Source organism: Phyllostomus discolor, chromosome 1 (assembly GCF_004126475.2).
Source record: "Phyllostomus discolor isolate MPI-MPIP mPhyDis1 chromosome 1, mPhyDis1.pri.v3, whole genome shotgun sequence".
NCBI classification, from domain to species: domain Eukaryota; kingdom Metazoa; phylum Chordata; class Mammalia; order Chiroptera; family Phyllostomidae; genus Phyllostomus; species Phyllostomus discolor.
Genome location: NC_040903.2, coordinates 215,834,939 through 215,854,558, shown reverse-complemented (window position 1 = coordinate 215,854,558; position 19,620 = coordinate 215,834,939). Strand labels below are relative to the sequence as shown.

At 49.0% G+C, this 19,620-nt stretch overlaps 6 non-coding genes and 1 pseudogene across 6 annotated transcripts; all 7 read right to left on the bottom strand.

The window, feature by feature from the left end:
* Nucleotides 1-10,684: 10,684 nt before the first annotated feature.
* LOC114493650 lies at nt 10,685-10,762 on the bottom strand. Its single transcript, XR_003684267.1, has one exon. It is a non-coding gene; the product is annotated as a small nucleolar RNA SNORD113/SNORD114 family (small nucleolar RNA).
* An 850-nt stretch (nt 10,763-11,612) lies between these two features.
* On the bottom strand, nt 11,613-11,687 carry LOC114493643. The gene has a single exon (XR_003684261.1). It is a non-coding gene; the product is annotated as a small nucleolar RNA SNORD113/SNORD114 family (small nucleolar RNA).
* A 2,485-nt stretch (nt 11,688-14,172) lies between these two features.
* LOC114493644 lies at nt 14,173-14,247 on the bottom strand. Its single transcript, XR_003684262.1, has one exon. It is a non-coding gene; the product is annotated as a small nucleolar RNA SNORD113/SNORD114 family (small nucleolar RNA).
* Nucleotides 14,248-15,137: 890 nt separating this feature from the next.
* LOC114493649 lies at nt 15,138-15,206 on the bottom strand (annotated as a pseudogene).
* A 624-nt stretch (nt 15,207-15,830) lies between these two features.
* LOC114493647 lies at nt 15,831-15,902 on the bottom strand. Its single transcript, XR_003684265.1, has one exon. It is a non-coding gene; the product is annotated as a small nucleolar RNA SNORD113/SNORD114 family (small nucleolar RNA).
* Nucleotides 15,903-16,239: 337 nt separating this feature from the next.
* LOC114493648 lies at nt 16,240-16,311 on the bottom strand. Its single transcript, XR_003684266.1, has one exon. It is a non-coding gene; the product is annotated as a small nucleolar RNA SNORD113/SNORD114 family (small nucleolar RNA).
* A 959-nt stretch (nt 16,312-17,270) lies between these two features.
* LOC114493646 lies at nt 17,271-17,344 on the bottom strand. Its single transcript, XR_003684264.1, has one exon. It is a non-coding gene; the product is annotated as a small nucleolar RNA SNORD113/SNORD114 family (small nucleolar RNA).
* Nucleotides 17,345-19,620: the final 2,276 nt, after the last annotated feature.

Genomic DNA, 19,620 nt, shown 5'->3' with positions numbered 1-19,620 from the left:
GGCACCTGTGAACGCATTTCCAAACATCATGACCTGCTGGTTTTGCCAGTTCTAGGATTTTACAGGAGGAGAATGGTACCGTGGGCTGCCCCTGCATCCCGCCCAGCCCGCCCAGCCGGTGAGGGAGACACATGCATGGGGGTTTGTGGACACAGTTCACTGACTGGGTTCTCCACCCTGAATTTTGTTTCTGTATTGCTGTCAGGTGTACAGCGTAATGGTTCGACAGTCACATGCCTTACATAGTGTCCCCTCAGTATCCCTGTGACAAGTGGCATCACACACAGTTGTCACAATGCTGTCTGTTGGTGGTGTTCCCTACGCCATAGTTCACGCCCCATGACTATGCTGTAACCACCGATCTGAACCTCTCAGCCCCTTCGCCTTTCGCCCAGCCCCCTAACCTCTCCTCTCTGGGTGTTTCTGTTACGGGGTTGAGTTGTAGTTCTTCCTGTGCTTGTGCCGGGAGGCCGAGTGCACTCACCCCGCCCCACCTTGACTGGAAGTCCACTTGTTTCATCTTCTGTGAAGTGACCAGTATTGGGATCTTACCCTGACACAGAATACGAACCCTGAGCCTTAGTTAACAATGTTTAGCGCCCTGGCTGGCGTAGCTCAGTGAATTGAGTGTGGGCTGTGAGCCAAAGCATCGCAGGTTCGATTCCCAGCCAGGGCACACGCCTGGGTTGCAGGCCACGGCCCCCAGCAACTGCACATTGATGTTTCTCTCTCTCTCTCTTTCTCCGTCCCTTCCCTCTCTGAAAATAAATAAATCTTAAAAAAAAGAAATTACATTGTTAAAAAAAATGTTTAGCATCCTTAGCCAAAGGGTTTCACCCTCACACTGCTGCGTCCCTCGTAAATACTGGTCTTTCCGGTACACATTAACGCCGGCTCTGCGGGAGTGGTTTTGCCTAGTCACAGATTTTTATAATTGGACAAGACTTTATAGCCTTCATTCTTATTGATTTACACACGTCTGTACTGATTTCACTGACCCAGTTATGACAATAGGACAATGGACACACACAAGGACCTGTTCCCACGCCCGTGGTCCCTCGCCCCTGCCTACAGGGTCCCTCCCGGCGGGAACAACGGACCGAATTCCCCGTGTGCTGGACGCCAGGGTCCCAGACACGTGGTCATCGCCTGCGCCACCAGGAGTCATCACTGATCCACACTGGACCTCTCCTCCTCGTTCAGTAGAATTATGATTCATTTATTGACCAGTTAATTCAGTAATTGTAATTATTTATTGATCAGTTAATTCAGTAATTATAATTTGTAAAAAATGATTATGCACAGAAATTCATGAGGAATCTAGGTATCCCCCATAGAGGTTTAGAATCACTTTCATATCAATATCTCTCATTACTTATTCAATTTTTACTACGTTCATTAATCAGTGTAATGTTTCATATTAATCCCGCATTTCTCAGTGGGCTATTTGGATTTCATTGATTACACTTCACAGTTCTCAACAGTGCAGTGAGACCCTTCAAGCAGTGACAGTAAGACGAGAACCTGGACTGTTACTCACATGGTCCCCGCGCGCCTGACCCCACACGCAGCCAGGGAGCCCGTGACGACGGGAGGTGCCTGGATCAGCCGGAGAACTTCCATTCTACAGAGTACAGAGCAGATGATGAAAAACAAGGAACACGGATTGAGCACTCATGGTCACGGTCAAGGGGGTGGGGGCCGGCCGGGGGAGTGGGCAGGGCGGGGGAGAGCAATAGGGAAAAGGGTGGGGCAACTGTAATTGAGGGACAATAATAAAAAAATTGCATGCATCCTTTAAAAAATTGGAACTTTCTGCCCTGGCTGGCGTAGCTCAGTGTATTGAGCATGGGCTGTGAACCAAAGCATCGCAGGTTCGATTCCCAGTCAGGGCACATACCTGGGTTGCAGGGCACGGCACCCAGCAACCGCACATTGATGTTTCTCTCTCTCTCTCTCTTTCTTCCTCCTTTCCCTCTCTAAAAATAAAATAAAATCTTTTTAAAAATTAGAACTTTCTCTTCACTGATCCTTGTTTTCTGCATTTTATTTCTTTAGTTAGACACTCATTAATTTTTTACAATGCACTATGTTTTCTCTTAATGAAAGAAAACCTTGAACTCGACACTGACCCGGGGCCATGACTTTGAGTCCCACTCATCAGTGTCCACGTGGTTCTCAGACAAAAGGGCAAGTGCCTCTCCCATCACTGCTGAGGAAGCGTGATTTTCATTTCACTGGAGGCATTCCTGCCTCACTACCTGTGTTCCTAGCTGGACAATGTTCCACTCCCTTCTCATTAGCTGTTGATTACATTCGTAGTGGTTTGGCCACTGATTCACTGATAACAGTAAGTCTACATCTATAAACTCAAAATGAGAACACGATCTTCGTATACTCCTGATATTGACCCGAGGGGTCATTCACAACGGAAGGGGAACTAGATCCTGTCGCTTGCGGACTCGACAGTGACGGACACCCGGTGTCCACCCAATGCCGACTCCCGCACGAGCAGTCACCGTCATCGGTGCACGGACGGGTCTCTCCACCTTCCTTCGTTTCTGCGTTCGTAATGATTAAATCACGAACTCGACAATGAAAAAAAGAAATACATGACTCATGAAATCACAAGAAAAAGACCCTTGAGCCTCGTCTGTGTACACGTAGCTTGTATCTTTTTCACTGATTGGCCTCGACGGCGCACATGATCGACTCATCAGCATAATACTCCATATTGGTCACTAAGCCACAGTTACCTTTTTATTACATTTGCTACTTTATAGTAACACCACGACGGCGCTTTTGAAACATCATCCGGGCCCAGGTAAGCTCGCTGACGAGTCTTCACGCGGGTCTCTTGTCTAGCACGCAGATGACGTGGTGTCAGCCCCCCGGAGGCGGAAGTCAGCTCAGGGAGCTCATTCTGAAAAGTGCAAGGAGACGATGCAAACAAAGACATTGATTACTTTTATAATTTAATGTAGATATACTCATGAAAATGTAACAATATCCCCTATGGGAACATAATTAGAACTAATGTGTATCAAATTAGTAGAGAAAATAAATAAACTCATAAACGAACACACGTAACTCATCAAAAGTAAATTAGGAAGGGAGGGAAACGGAAAAAAATAAAGCAGCAGCACAAAAGTTAGAAATGCATAAACACATTCAAACACACTGGCCATCATAAAAATGCACCACGACAGATTATCCAGATGTGACAAGCAATCAGACCGTATTTTTAAAATTCAACTATGGAGGTGTTTTTCCCCATTGCAACAGATTTTCCACTCTTCATTTACAGATTCATCTGGGCATGTATTAGCTCCTGCTGATATTTATTTATTGTTCTCTTAATAAACCGAACTTCAGACTAATTCCTGGGGTGGCGCAACCATCGCCGCCTGCCCGCGTGGGCTCAGCCCCGTCACACACTTAATCCGAGTGGCCGCTTCCTCACCCTGTGCCCCGCCTATGGATATTCATTTTCATGATTACATCTTTTATTGATGAACAAAGTGTCGCTCTCGTCATCTTTATTCGTTAGCACATTTGCCTATTTATTCGGCCATGAAATCTTTAATAATAACAGCTTTAAAATTCATGAACTTGAAGGTGAGAGCAGGAGCCTGCCGTGCCCTTGACATCTGCCCGCAGGCCCCTGTCCTGACACGCATGCGCACTGCACGCCACCTGCGAGGGGCGAGGGCGCTCCGACACCTGCCTGGCCTACACGCCCCACGTGGCCCGGGGGTGGCGGTGGGTCTGACACTGACCTTCGGTCTCTGTTATCACCCACGTATGTTCACTGTCTGATTCGGTAATAAAGAAACACACGCACGTCAGAAAAAGCCGAGAATAAGGCTCGTGATGATCTCTGGCGTCCACCCGTCTGTACGACCCCTGCCAGCAAGACCCGATCCCTTTCGCGAACTGAGCTCATATGTGGATGCGCGTGCGGATCAATCAACATAACGTTTCGTGTCACTCTGATACTGAACACGGGCGTGCCTCCTCTTCTTGGATTATATTAACACTTCAGAATAACACAGAGAAAACCCTTTCTGGAAAGAAGGAAAACAAACAGAGAAACATGGGGTACTACTCACGGGGGTCGCCGAGCCCTCAAGGCCGCCACCCTCTCGGAGCTGCAGTCTCAGAGCCCCGGCCACAGCCACCGCATGGCAGCTGGGCGCGTCCGACCCACAGAGCACAAGGCGCAGCAGAGCCACGGAAGACACCTCCACTGTCGCTGTCACTCTGTGTATGACAATGGCCAAAGGGGTCACACACCCTCGATCTGTTTGTTCCCTAAGGGACATTAGCACTCCCCAGTTACCATCACGGCATTTCTTGCGTCCTCTATAGCCTTACCATTGGACAATGCTTCAGTGTCTGCATCTTGATTCATCTATGTCATTGCATGGACTAGTTATTGACTCTTTCACAATAACACAACAAAAATCAGCGAGGCACAGAAGCCCACAGAGAAGATCTCTGTGTATTCCCGGTCTGCCCAGCGGGTCACTCCCGGCGGAGACGACGGACGGGACCTCTTCCGCGTCGTCCCTCCGAGCTCCAGCCCCTGCCTCCCGCGCCGCCAGCGGCCCATCGCCGTCAGGGTCTGCCCTCTTTTCCCTCGGCCGTGTCTGTTTCTTGATTCATTAACGTCTCAGTTGACTAATAATAACAAAATACATTTACATAAGCACAATAACCCCCAAACAAGGCTGTAAAGTCCCCCTGACCCCTTTGTTATCTCCCTCGCTGCTAACGATGGTAGTTGGCACGAACCCACCCAGGCCACAGGTTCCACGCGAAGCCCGCCGTGGGCCATGGTTTACCAGGACAGGGCATGTTCTCAAACAGGTCACCCGTACCGAGACGCGGGCTCGCCGACTCCCACTGGTCCCCACGCGCCGCACACAGGGTCCGTGGCCGAGGCGGAAGTCGGGACCCAGCTCGGTGCGGCCCTCGGAGGGTAAGCAAGAGAGACACAACAGTGAGGCGTCCTCGCCATGAAAATGTGTTTTCTCATTTCGTTTCCTTAGCCATTTCGGCACTTAACTTTGGAGGGTGATTCCTTCGTTCTCCGAATGACCCACTCACACTTCCAGCTGCCTCCGAGCAAGACTACAGAGTACTATATATCCTCAGCGTTACCATTCTGACCCCCAAGGCGGAACCCCTCGGCCCGTTCATGCTGAATGACTCCGGCGCTTCCAAGCTATGTCAGTGATAACCCTCGCCTGACCCCGTATGCTCAGGCTTCACTGTCTCGCCCTTCCCATCGGTCTGCACTGGTTTGTGTATTCTTTCGTCTGCTCACTTACGATAATAAAATGAAAGCCCATGAGGCACCAGCGGCTGAGACAGTGCCCTTAAGAAGTGCTGGCATCTGTCCATCCCGGCCTTGCTCCCACCGACTTCAACACTTAAACCCCATTTGTGATGGACCTCAGAAGGTCGCAGACGTTTTGATCACAGAGTATAGTTCAGAATGCATTCCACGCACATCATTGGTCCACGGCGGGCCGTGCCCACCCAGTGTGTGCACAGAACGGACCCAGCATCAGCACCCCAACACCGACCGGTACTCACAGCCGCTGCGGGCTCCTCCCTCACCAGGAAAACAGGGTGCATCTTCATCAGTTATGGGATTTGGGGTGCAACCTAAAATAGAAATTTAAGGAGCCATTAAAATGAGTGACATGGTCCCGATCGACTATTAAAACCACCCTAAACAACACCAACTCCAAGGAACCCTAAACCGTATGAGCACAAGCCTGTCTCCTCCTCTGGCTGCGTTCGTGTGTGCGGCTCTTTCCTCCTTCAGAGTCTCTCCCCCGGAGCAGGGGCCGCCTGGAGACCTCGGGCCTTCGGAATACCCACTCGGTTCTGGGGCCCCTACTGGAAAAAGGAGGTGGAAAGTATGAGACGTTTTCTCCACGGAACTATGCACAATACCCCTTCCATTTACTTAGAATTTTAGATATTTATTAACTGCCTTGTTGTTCTTGATAAAATAAGCCAAGTGGAACTCTCCTCTGACCCAGGGGACGGGCACTACTCATCATTGCCTCTGTCTGTCGATCCAAATGCTGTCCCCGGAGGTGGCGGCACCAGTGGCGCTTGAGAACACGGGAGGAAACACAGATCGCTGGAGCCCACACCGACCCCACCAAAACAGGCTGCACCTCCACTCGCCCTCCAGGGGATCCTCCGGGTCCGGGGTAAGGACCACGGTTCCGTGGTGCCCTAACCCAAAGAGGGCACACCCTTGAGCTGTGGTTTCTTAACACCCCGCCCTGATTCGTAGTCATATTAAAAGTCATTTCCGCCTCACAATATTTTTTCTTAATTGAGCGATCTTCACCTTTTCTAACTACCTATCACCTCCCTATCTGGTTGGTGCAGCTACTGACTCTCCCACTTCTTCCCTTGGAATAATGCAATCAGTCCCCAGGGTCCACTCAAACCCCACAATCAGAATCTCAAAAATGACTAAAGTCTAGCTCAGAGCTCATTGCCACAAGAGCTGCTCAACGTGCCAGCTCTTGTTGAGACATGAACTTCACTAAGGCAGACGTGAACCCATCACGAGACACGTTCAGAAGGCATTGTGCTCGCATCACGGACCCGCGTGTGGCTCTTTTCATCTCACGTGTATGGTCCTTACGGACATGAGGAGGAACCACCGTGCACGCACCGTCCGCACCGGGTCCGCACGCCTCCAGCATCTGCATCTTCCGCCGAGTCGTGTCACCGGATGGACCACCAGCTCAGGTCCCCCCTCGGAGGCATGTTCATAAACTGTGCTGCACGCCGGACAGGGACTGGTAAGTCATCTGGAAGGTGAATATAAAATCCACAAACTTCTGAAAAACTGTACTGAAATGGACCCACAGCGTATCTTCCTCGAAGATCCGTACTCTACATGTGGGCCTAGCTATATATTAATGGCTTTCACTTCCTTCATCCATTCTTTCATCCGTGAGAAACTGGACAAACTATTGGGGCTTTTTTGTAACCAAATGAAAGCTGTTGAACTCCCCAGAAGCCCAGGAGAGAAATGCCAGAGGGTGCCTCTGGCTAACCCCCTCCCTCGCACCGGTGTGAGCGGAGACACTTTTGTGCACAGGGACACGCCAGGCGCACGCCCAGGACGTGACGCTTCGACACGCGCACACACGCACCCCCGCTCGAGGGCCCTGTCCCCTGGGACCTGATTCGATTACTGGCCCATTACTGACATATGATGAGGAGCGTATCTGGACAATCTGAAGGCAGTGACACTGTCCAGCGCGGACTGGGGACAGTGGCTCACTGTCGTGGGTCGCAGGGACTAGCCACTCGCCGCCATCTTTGCTGGAGGATAAGTGACAAACCTGCTTCTAAGCCTTTCATTTTGTCGCTGGTCCATCCTCGGCCCTCTTTAATGCAATTAGGTGATTAAATTATATGATTTTTTCCTGCTCGTTAATTAAAAACAACACACCTGCTACCCAGACACAACGCAAAAACTGAACATCGACAATTACATCTCTCCCCGGGCCCCGTAGGCTGGGATGTAAAGCCTACTTCTCCCTATTGTTAACGGGCTCCAGTTCTCTGGAAATGGGTGGGGAATGTTCGTTTCATTTTACACGCCATTGTTCTTCCACATCTGGCCATCGTTTTCCTTCATTTACTCATACACTTGTGGACTTATTATCCTATTAACTTGGAATAAGCAATAAAATCTGTTCTGCGTGGGACCTCAGACTTCTAGGTGGGCACGGGCACCCCTGACTCATCTGTCCCGCTCCTCTTGCTCTTGGGCCACTCTAATTCCCTTAAGACATAAAGCATTAATTCACTAATGAAAAACATATACCCATGACTTTTCAAAAACTTGAATATCCCCGAACACCTGATCTACAGTGACTTTCACGGGCCAACGGACCAGATGCGCCCCGCTAATCGCCGCCAGCGCCGCGTGCGTGGGGAAGTGAGCTAACGGGCTGCGTTTGAAACCCTTTCTCATTAATCCGGGACTGGCACGGGCTAATCTCTCCCATCTGTCTATAGAATTATTTCCCTGAGCAACACATCCCTTTCATTAAACGACTTCAATGTTTCAAATAAGAATTAATCAACTTAATGCTTCACATTAATTGCATTTTGGGGCCCTGGTTGACATTTACTGATTACATTTCACACTTTTTGGGAATACAGTGATTACCCTGAAATAAACCCCCCAAACAGAGGAGCCGGGGCACTGCCGTGACTCATGTGGTCTCCCCGCCCTGACGCCCAGACCCGGCCGCAGAGCCGGACGGAGGGCAGGGAAGGGCCCCAACTCAGCCCGCGTGCGTCCGTTCTGAGGAGGCAGAGCACAGGAGAGGATTTCAAAAGGTTGACACCTACGATCTATTGATCTTGCGGTTACCTTGTAATGAGTCATTTAGGAAACCAACAATTTGGGAAAATGTTTAAATTCTCCAGAGTCCTGGCTGGTGTGGTTCAGGGGATTGAGCATGGGCCTGGGAACCTAAGTGTCTCGGGTTCGATTCCCAGTCAGGGCACATGCCTGGGCTGTGGGCCAGGTCCCTAATGGGGGGGCACGCAAGAGGCAACCACACATGGATGTTTCTCTCCCTCTCTTTCTCCGTCCCTCCCCGTCTCTCTAAAAATAAATAAATAAAATCTTTAAAAATAAAAAATAAAATAAATCCTCCCAAGGAAACCAATGTCTCTCTAGATATTTTTATGTGTGGGCAATGCTTCTGGATCTTTACTCACTTCTACGATGGTAGTGATTGTCTCATTGACCCAACGGAAAACAGAAAGAAAACACAGGGACATAAACCACCAGCGGGACCCGTGCACACCCCTGACACCTGTCCAGCGGGTCCCTCCAACAGGGAAACGGGGCGGAGACGTCCTTTGTGCTGGGCCTCCCAGGCAGACAGACACACGTTCGTTGTACATGACTCAGGCGCCACCAGGAGTCATCGTTGATCCACGTTTGTCCCTCCTGCTCTTCCTGCTCTTCCGCATTGCCTACTGAGCAATTCATTCATTCAGTAGCAGACTCTTATTCAAAAACTCAAAAAAGCCTTTATAACCCTAACCCGTGCACAGAAGCACTGCCCCATAAATCTCTCTCTCATCTTATTTTTCTTATATCCATTCATCAATCTAATCAATTTTTATCAGTACATAAAATAAAGCTGGTATTGGCCACTGGGCTAGAGTTGGCCCTACTAGATAATATTTCACACCCTTTGATGATACAGTGAGTACCCTTTAACACTACACACACTGGCACTAAGGCAAGAATTTCCACTATCACCCCCACCCTCTGCACGCCCCCACAGCACAGAGGCAACCAGAGAGCATGGAGGACGCTGGGATCAGCTCACGTGCTTCCGTTCCGAGAGGACAGAGCACAGCGGATGATAATAATAATAAAACTGAAATCTAATCTCCACTGCTCTTTGACCTCCACATTTCATTTACTTAGTCCTTTAGGTATTTGTTGAAGAATAGTAATACTGGTTTCCCTCTGAATAAACTACGCATCAGAGTTTTAACTACTCAGAGTAGTAGCTATTACTTATCATTTTAAATATTACTCTTAGTCAAAGATGTAATACACTTGATGCATTTAATATTGATTTCAATATACACTAGTATTGTTTTTCTTTATATTTCAACAATACACAATACTTCACCCTCTTCACCCGTACTTATTTTATCATTTATTTTTATAATATTTCATAAACTGTATGAACACAAAACCCAGACATCGGTGCCGGCTGGGCCCCGGTTTCTGCATCCTCACCTACCCCGTTACCCGAGCCGTTCGCCAACTCACTGATAATGGCAGTAATAAAATAAATACCTGGGAATCACAAATCCTGAGGGATAAGATCCTTAATATCTCTGATATCTCGCTACAGAAACACTTTCCTCAACGAATACGCCTCCTTTCTTCATCAGCTTCATGGATGGCCAGTACCTGTCAGCTGACACAAGGGTTCATGTCAATCCCGTATTTGTGCTGGGGGTGTGACGCGCTTTCTTTGACTGTATTTAATATTATTTTCAACCTTATAGTCAATACTCTAAACAAACAACGCAAACGGGGAGACGAATGTGACGATCACTCACGTGTACCCGTGCACGGGGACCACGCGCGGAGCCCCTGCTGGTGGCCGAGGGCCGGAGCGGCGCCAGCGAGTCGCCCTGAGGAGCACAAGCAGAGCGGACAAGGGCGCGGCTGAGAGACGGCGCCCTGACGCGCTCGTCCCGCCTCTCGTCCGCTCGCTCCCTCCGCCACGCGCACGCCCTCGCTGATCTTCTCTTAACACACCGCACGGTAGCGAACTGGACCCCGAGCCACAGGGAGGGCTCTGATGGTTGTTGGTGGTCCGCACCGTCCTTAGCCGAAGAGGCGGACCCTTCAACCATGCACATTTTTTAATGCACTGCAGTTATTTTCCATAAATGCTAATAATTTTTATTGTCCCTCCTCATCTTAATTTATATATCTGTACATTGATTCCTTTTTGAGCCACTTATGTTAATAGAAGCAAAAGTCCCGAAAATGAACCAGGAAAATGGTCCTGCTTCCTTCCCTAGCACCTGCCCGCAGGCACACTTCGAAGGGAGGCAGCGACCGCAGCTGTCTGCACCGGACCTCAGGGCTTCAGACACGTCGGATCATCGTCTGTCCGAGACTCATACTCCACCAACTGTCATCATCGGTCCGCGTCGTGCCTCCTGCTCTTGCTGCCGCGCGCGCTGCCCCGGTCCTGCGCGCCTTCATTTGCTCATGTGTAGAACCCCATCACTGAGCAGCGAACACGCCCCGTCTGTTACAGGAAGGGCTGCCACACGGTTACCTCTCCCTCATTAATTATCACCCATATTTCTGATGTGCATTGGTAAACACAATGCCTCATCATGGCCCGTATGTATCATGTTCCATGGTTGGTGTTTCGGATTGTATTTTATACTTTTAGCTATATAGTGAATAATACCCTTTTAGAAAATGTCTCCAACAAACACAGGAACTTAACCTTTACTCACATGCGTTCCAGCTTCTGCGGAGCACGCCGCCGTCCTCGTTACCATAGAAAACCCTTCAGTCAGCTGGCGAGTGTTGATTCTGAGGAGTACAAGACGGAGCGCATGATTAGCGATTGCAGCCTCTCCTCCATTAGTCGTTGTCTTTCTCGTTTCATTTTTTCACTTATTTACGTATTTCATTTTCATTATATATATATATTAAAACATTAACATCCTCGCTCAATATGGACACAGGTTTGTAAACCTGAATGTTACTTATTAGAAAAAGAGGTGATGCCTTTGGTCCATTTATTTCTTAACATCAGTTTCTCCCGTTTATAGTAACAGTATTTCTTGCCTCGCCACATCTATGCATAGTCGATAAGGCTTTGTCCTTTTCTTATTTAGCTATGCATTTGTTTATGGGTTCTGTCATTGACTCAGTGCTACTAAATCCTCGAACCCAAAACCACGAGCACCAGCTCCCTGCGCATCCCTCACGCCGATCCGCGGGGCCGGCCGCAGGAGGAAACAGGCCCCACGCATTCCGCACGGACCTCAGACTTCCAGACACAGAGCAGTCATCGTCTCGGACTCCTACGCCACCAGTCGTCATCACCGGTCCAGGCTCGGGCCTCGGCCTCCTCATCCTCACCCTCGTTTGCCCACGCACTAATTCACCCGTCTACTATGATAATGAACAGGCATCCGTGAAAGGACAGGAGCCTTCCGGGTCACTGTCCTTCTTCTTCAGGACCAACGCCTCATGGGTTACACCTCTTTCACTGACCACCCTCGTTATTCCAAGGATGGACAAGTCAACATGACGTCTCAGACATTTCCAACTTAACCACCGGACCTCGGTTGTCTTTTTCCTTCTATCTAATGCCTTGCGCGTTCCTATGGCGACACCCTACATAGAGACCACCCTACCAAGACGAGGACACGCGTGACCACTCACACTGGCGCTGTGGGCTCCCGCGTGGAGCTGCTGAGCCCGGCAGACGCGTCCACCCCTTCGGGCGCTTCCATCTGAGGGGCACAAAGCGAAGGAGAGGGTGGCATCACCGAGACGCTGCCGCGCCCTGCACTTGGTTGATCACGTGGATGCAATGATGTGGGGTAGCACCTCCCTCCGACCTGCCGGGGACCCAGGATGAGGGCCGCTCTCACGGCCAAGGCCGTTTGCCGTGGAATTCGGTACTTCCAACACCACTGAGCCAAGTTCACGGTCTCCGCACAGACGAGGGTGTGTACGCTCCTCACCTCCACGTCCATACCTGCACGCTGAGTGTGAGGTCACCCCGTTGGCAATGAAAGGACCGAAAGCCACGAGAACTGAGATGACGGGCCCTGTGAGGTCTGAAACACCCGCCTACAGGCTCATTTCCAGCAGAGGCACGAGACGGTGCTTCTCTCTGCGCTGGGCGTGAGAGTCACGTGAATGTGGCCTCTGTCTCTCTCTAAATGTCGTCTGGGCCATCCTCACTCTTCCTGGGGTGCTGTGGGGGGACACGCGCCGACGAGGTGAGGTGCAGGGAGGGAAGGGCGCGGGCACTGTGACGGAGCGCTGCGCCACTACCAACCTGCTGGCGAGCAGGCAGAAAGGGGGCCGTCTACCTGATCCAAGGACTCTGGGTCATCGTGCGGTGCCAAGGTCAGAGTTGGGGTGTGAGGAACAGACAACACTGATGACTGGGAAACTTAGTGTTTGTGGACTGCAGTTAACCGTGGGTGCCAAACCCACAGAAGAAAACCCGTGGGCAAGGGGGGAGGTCTGCTGTAGTTTCTTCGGAGGTTCCGTCATTGATCCACTGATAATAAACATAAGGTGGTAAATTCGGGGTAAGAAGGTGATCTTTGTGCATTTCCAACGTCTGTCCATAGGGCCATCTGCGCAAGAGGGGCCTGACTCCGTCTGTTCTGGGCAGGACCGAAGAATTCCAGACACAGACGAGTCACCACCCGTGACCCACGCGCCATCGGCCGCTGCCACGGATTCAGGTTTGGGCCTCCTTCCCATCATTCATGTCCACATTCGTTTCGGATAAATCACTAATCCATAAACTACAATGAGCTGAACACATGACTCACAAAACGCAAGGACGGGACCCTTGATGACCTCTCACGTTGGTCCACCACGTCCTTTCCCACTCGGACGGACTCTCCCTCCCATCGCTGACCGCCCAGCGCGGTGCTTCACACCGTGTCTGTCACTGGGTCACAGGCAACTTTTCTGTGTCTAATAACACTTGTAATAATTCAATGAATACCTTTACCCAAATGACCCAATGTAAGACAACAACTTAATAAACTTCAGTAGTTTTCAATAAACGTTCATCTTTTCTATCACTCACATCTGCACAAGTTCATTAATTAATTCGCTCGTTCACCAGTATCAATTTTTAAAACTGTATGATTCATAAAACAACAAGAATAAGAGCAATAAATATTCTACATCTGCGTATAAAATCATCGGCCACATTGATATATCTCTTATTAATTATCAATATTTCATATATGAATTCATATGGGTAATCATTTAGACCAGTGCCATACTTCTCATTTGTGATAGTTGGCAACGGGGATTACATTTTATTTCACACTCCTAATGATACAGTCAGTATTTGAGGAAAAAACACATGAACTTCTGTCAATCTTTTACTCACCTCGGTGTCCATGCTCAGCACCAAAGAGGCGACCACGGGGCACGCAACCACAGAGGGCGCGCCCGTCCGCTCCGGCACGTGCGTTCTGAGGAGGCAGAACAGACCGGGAGATGACAAGGTTGAGGCCTCCTCCAAACCGGTCCTCCCCGCCCCCTTATTTCATCTACTCAGTCATAAAGGCACTTATTATATTTTACATAAGGATAAATAAATATAAATATAACATGGTTCCTTAGGAGGTGATGCCCTCGGTCCATTTAGATCTTAACATCAGTTTCTCCAGTTTATAGTAACGGTATTTCTTGTTTATTTCATGATACGTTTGTTTATGGTGCTAGGATTGACTCCTGTATATTAATACTATAAAAAGGCCTAAATCCAAAATTGCAGGCACAGTAGCAGGCTCGTTTGCACGGGAGGAAACAGGCCCCACGCATTCCGCACGGACCTCAGACTTCCAGACACAGAGCAGTCATCGTCTCGGACTCGTCCGCCACCAGTCGTCATCACCGGTCCAGGCTCGGGCCTCTCCCTCCCCGCTGCCCGCGCGCCGGCGTGCACGCCAGTGCATCACCCGACCGCAGCCCGGCCGCTCCAGTGCGGGCCGCGGCCGCTCACGGACCAGGGCCTGAGCACCTCGACCACTGTTCCTTAGAGCGCTTGGCTCACTCAAGTTTGTTCATCATCCTCCTTACTCCCAAGATATACAGATTAGCCAGCATAATATTTCATGCATTTCAAACTTAATCATTGGGACATGGCTGCTGTTTTTTTCTTATGTTGAATATTTTTAAAAATATATACGTGTAATCCCCCAAACAAACCACGGAAAGTGAGGACTCTGACGATGACTCACACTGGACTCCACGGCCCTCTGGGTCGGTGCAGAGTTCGCTGACCGGGCACAGCGCCGACCTCGGCGTGGGCGTGTCCGTGTCCACTCTGAAACGTGGGGAGGAGACGAGATGGAAACACGAGTGAGACATTTTCGGCTTTGATCCTTGCATCTATGTTTCATTATTTGATGATTAAGTGATATATTAATTGGGGGGAATACAGATTTGATTTATTCTTAACAAACATTAAACTTTCCACTAATGCTAAACAAGAATATGGGTCATTGTTTATACTATCGATAACAACCTCAGCTAAAGTAGTAATGCCTTGGATCCATGTATTTCTCAAGTGACTTAGTCGTTCAATATTTATGAATATTGTCTCTCGCCTTGCTACATTTTTATCATAATTGGATGATGCTTCACCGTCATCTTTATTGATTAATAAATTGATTCTTTTATTCATTTATTATAATGGAATCAAAATCCATAAACTGGATCCTTATAAAATCCTAAGCCTCCCTATAAAACAATTGCTACCTTGGGTGACAGATCGGGAATCCTTCGCAGGGTGGACCTCAGAGTACCGGAGTTTCGTCACCGATAACTCAGTGCGCCACGAGGTGTCATCATTGGTCCACGTTTGGCATGTGCGTCTTATCCACGCCCCTTCATGTCTGTTTATCAGTTCATCAGTTTATCTGAGTATAATACATTTAACTACGAAGCTCAACAAAACCTAGACCATGAGCCTTAAATCGTCCTACATCTGCCTGTGGAATCATCTGCCTCACCAAAATATGTCATTAATCCCTCTCAAAGCTTCATCGAGGGATCCATAAATACAGTACGCCACTTCGAGTCCGCATTTGCCAGTGGACCACGCCCATAACACTCACATCCGTTTCCATGCCCCCAACACGGAGACAGCAGACATCCGTGAACGGGGGGGAGTCCTTTCCTCAGCTCCGGTGCCTCCTTTCTGGGAAGTTCAAAACAGAAGGAGAAAAAAATTGAGCATCTCTGCACTCACTTCACTTTCCGCATCCCATTTCCTCGCTTAAATCTTTATGCATTTACCTTATTTACAATGCTCCACACTTACTCATTACTTGCGTGTGTTTACAATTCTCTCACTGATCTACCTATGCTAATACAATCCTTATCCGTGACCACATCAACCAAGGACAGGACCCTTGCACGTGACTGGCATCCGTCACTGCGGTCATTGCCGACAGGAGGCACAGGCTAGACTTCGCCAGTGTCGGACCCAGCATTCCTGACACAGCACTCATTGTCCACGACTCACACGCCACCCGTCGTCATCATTCGTCCAGGACCGGCTCTCTTCTTCTCCACTAATTTATTGATCGATTCATGATCTCACTAATAACTAAATAAGTAACTGAATCACAACAACTCAAGAGCAAGACCTTGAAGTATCTTCAGTAACTATCTATGTGATCATCTGTTGCCTTGCTTATATCTATCATTAATCATTCTCATTTTTGCCAATATGGACTAATCAACGCAATGTGCATGTCCTATGTTCATATGACATAGTGGCAATGTCGTATTTCTCACTGGACCCTGGGTGGCCTTCTGGGATTCTTTTATCAACATAGTAAATATCCTTTAAAAACCACCCGGGCCCAAGAGGAATCTTCTTGGCAGTGGACCTCAGAGTTAAGGGTTTAATCAAAATCCTCGATTTCAGACACCCCAGGGTACTCATCATTGATCCAGGCTAAGCAATCTTTTTCTTCATTTCTGCCTTGGTTTATTGATCTATTCACTGATCCACTAACAGTAATAAAATCAATATTCATAATTTTTATTATGAAAGCCAAGAGCATGATCCTGGAATATGACCAAGATCCGTGCATAGGCTCTTTCCCCCTAAACTCTTTTCTCAACAGACTAGGCTCTTCCTGCAGTGGCCGTCGGTGAGGCCACGGACGGGTCAGTTACCGTCCTTGCCTCACGTGCGCCCCATTCCCGCGGCCCTGCATCTCCGCTGGGCCCCCCCTCCACGAGGAGCGTGCCAGTGGAACTTGGGGTGATAATATGAATGTGCTGTAACCAGGCTCCCCAGTATGGCCAGCAGTAACCACATGTCCTGTAGGTGAGGACTTCAAGCTGCCGCTACTGCACCTGAGGAGCTGAATATAGCATTCCTCTGACTTGATTTCTTTTACATTTAAATGCCCCTCGTGGCAAGGTGCCACCACATCGGACAGTGCGGCCCGCACCTTATTTTTAACCACAACTGTACTGAATTGGATCACCCGCCGTCTTTGTCTCATAACACATTCATATTATTGGTCTGTGTGTGGGTTAATTTAAATAACTCAATGAACCTAAAAAAATACACCCCATCGACGAGACCTTTTGACTGTCGTCTACTCCAGTCTCCAGCTTCCTTACCCCGACAGCCCAGGTCTCCGCCGGAAGACTGGTCGCAGCAGCCACGGCCTTCCATCTGTGGGGTCGGAAAACACCAGTGTTCAAAGTAACGAACGTTCTGAATCGGCACCGATGCAACGACATTAGTTGTACGGGACTCGAGCCTCACGTTTGTCACGGAAAAAGTCAGCCTCTGTCCAGAAAGTGCAGGTGCCCACGATCGACACACCTGGATACTCTCAACTTCTGCTACAAGCTCATTTCCGTGAAGGATAAAAAGGAGGCTACTGCATAGTTCACGGACCTCAGACTTCCAGATGACTTTAATCAATACTTTTGATTCAGACACCCTCCAATCTCATCATTGGTCCGGGTTTGGCCCTCTTTCTCTTATCCATTCACACCTTCACCTCCCCACGACTCACACAGTCCCACGGCCAAGGTCCTGGCTGTGACAACGAACTGCCTTCCCACAGAGCTCTGAGACCTGGGTCTCAGTGCAAAGCTTGCTCCGTGCGCTACCACCACTGAAAATGGCCCACGATCCGGGCTGGGGCCATGTAGTTTGGCCAAGTTAAAACATGGTGTCGGAGGCCACCACAAACCACAGCAGGCGTCACACAGCCAGGACCCACACGTGTTCCCCCTTCTGAGGGCTTCCTCTGGGTTTCTACCCAGCAAGGACATGCTCACATCGACGTGGGCCGGAAGCAGTACGGAGCAGCGAACAGTTGTGGACGTGAATTAAATGCTCTCCATTGTTTGAAAAGAATGGACTTCAGTTGTGCTGAAATGTAATCCTGCTTCTAGGCCCATACCACACTCCCATCTTTGTTCCACTCGGGGTCCTTGGCCTTCTATAGCCTTGGTGGCACTGCCAGTGACCACACGTGACCAACCTCACCAGGGGCAGAAACTCTGTCACTTACATGGCTCCTGGCCCAAGGCCCCCGTCACTGGGCAAGGGCTGCATCCAGTGCGGCGTGTTCATGCGCGGCGTGTCCAACGGCGGGTTTGTAAAAGAATGGAGAGCTGTAAATTTAGATTTTTACATAGAAGTCAGTTGTCCATTCCTAGATTAATCATAAACATTGGCTTGTGTCACTTATGCACCATCCATCCAACAGCTGCACCCTCTCCCCCCGACTCCGGTGAACGACCCAGCGAAGACCTTCCAGCCTACCGCCTAGGAGAAGGGCTCCGACCGTCCCGAACTCCTGCCCACACTCCCGCACCGAACAGCAAAACACGCCGCTTCTTATGGGGGGAAGTTCCCAAAATGAGATGATGTCACCAACAACCCGGCCAAAGGGCCACACTGGGTTTAACCTCACCTATTTATTGGTTAATGTATGTACTCGCTTCTTTAATAATTTTTTTCCCTAAAGAAAACACAAAACTGGTAGAGCCATGCGCTACCCAAACTAAACAGTGCTGCATTACACTTCCTACCTGGGCACCGCCCGCACCGACGGAACGCTCTGCAGCGATGGGAATGCCCCTCGGGGCAGTGCCCAGTGTGGTGGCCACCCACCCCGTACGGCTAAAATGTGGCTCGTGTTCACGAGAAGCTGAATTTTCATTTTTAATGAATTTGAACTTAAATGTTAATGGCAAGGTGCATTTCGGGAGTGGGGCCTGGACCTTCCCCACTTGAGGGGCTTCAAGAGGTCAGAACAGGGTCACCCAGGCTCCTGCACACGCCACTCACGCGTCTCACTGCCCCGTGCTTTACGCTTTTTGAAACAATGGATTCAGGCGTGAAATTATTCTTTAACTCACTTTTTTTTAAGGATTTTATTTATTTATGTTTAGAGAGGGAAGGGAGGGAGAAAGAGAGAGAGAAACATCAATGTGCGGTTGCTGGGGGTCATGGCCTGCAACCCAGGCATGTGCCCTGACTGGGAATCGAACCTGCGACACTTTGGTTCGCAGCCCACGCTCAATCCACTGAGCTATACCAGCCAGGGCTCTTTAGCTCACTTTTAATAATAGCACCAACATTTGTGAACCCTAAGGACAATGAGCGGAGTTAAATCTATCCATTTGTTTATTACTCATAGAACTCAATAAAATGCATTTACATTTTTCTTTTTAAACAAAAATCAGTGAACACAGAGAGTACTGGTAATCACTATATGCACATTTTCAGTGTTCAGGACTAGACCTTTTTTATGTTTCAGCATCTATGTAATCATTTGTATTCCATTTTTATTATTGATTATTTTAAATGACTATATACTACAATAGTTTTATGCTAATGCGTTCACCTGTGATGTGTTACATTGTTGAGTTTACTATATTGTATTATATTAGTATTATTGATTATTATGAAACTACATTAACTTTTTGTCCCTTTTGCAGAGGAGGCATGCACCACGAGACACCACAATGCCAAAAAGCAACACCGACATTCCAAGCGCCCCGTGCGCTCCCTAAGGGGGAGCGGCCTGCGGTCGACTCTGTCTGAACTCCGAAGTTCAGAAGCGTGTTAACACTAACCCTTAGTGCATCGGCTCCCGGAGGAAGTGTAACCTCCTCTTTATTTATACTTGACCCACACAGTGACTTACTTATAACAATAGGACCCATATTCACGAACAACAGAAGGTCAGGAACACGCCCTTGAACTTCCCTCGCCCCTCTGT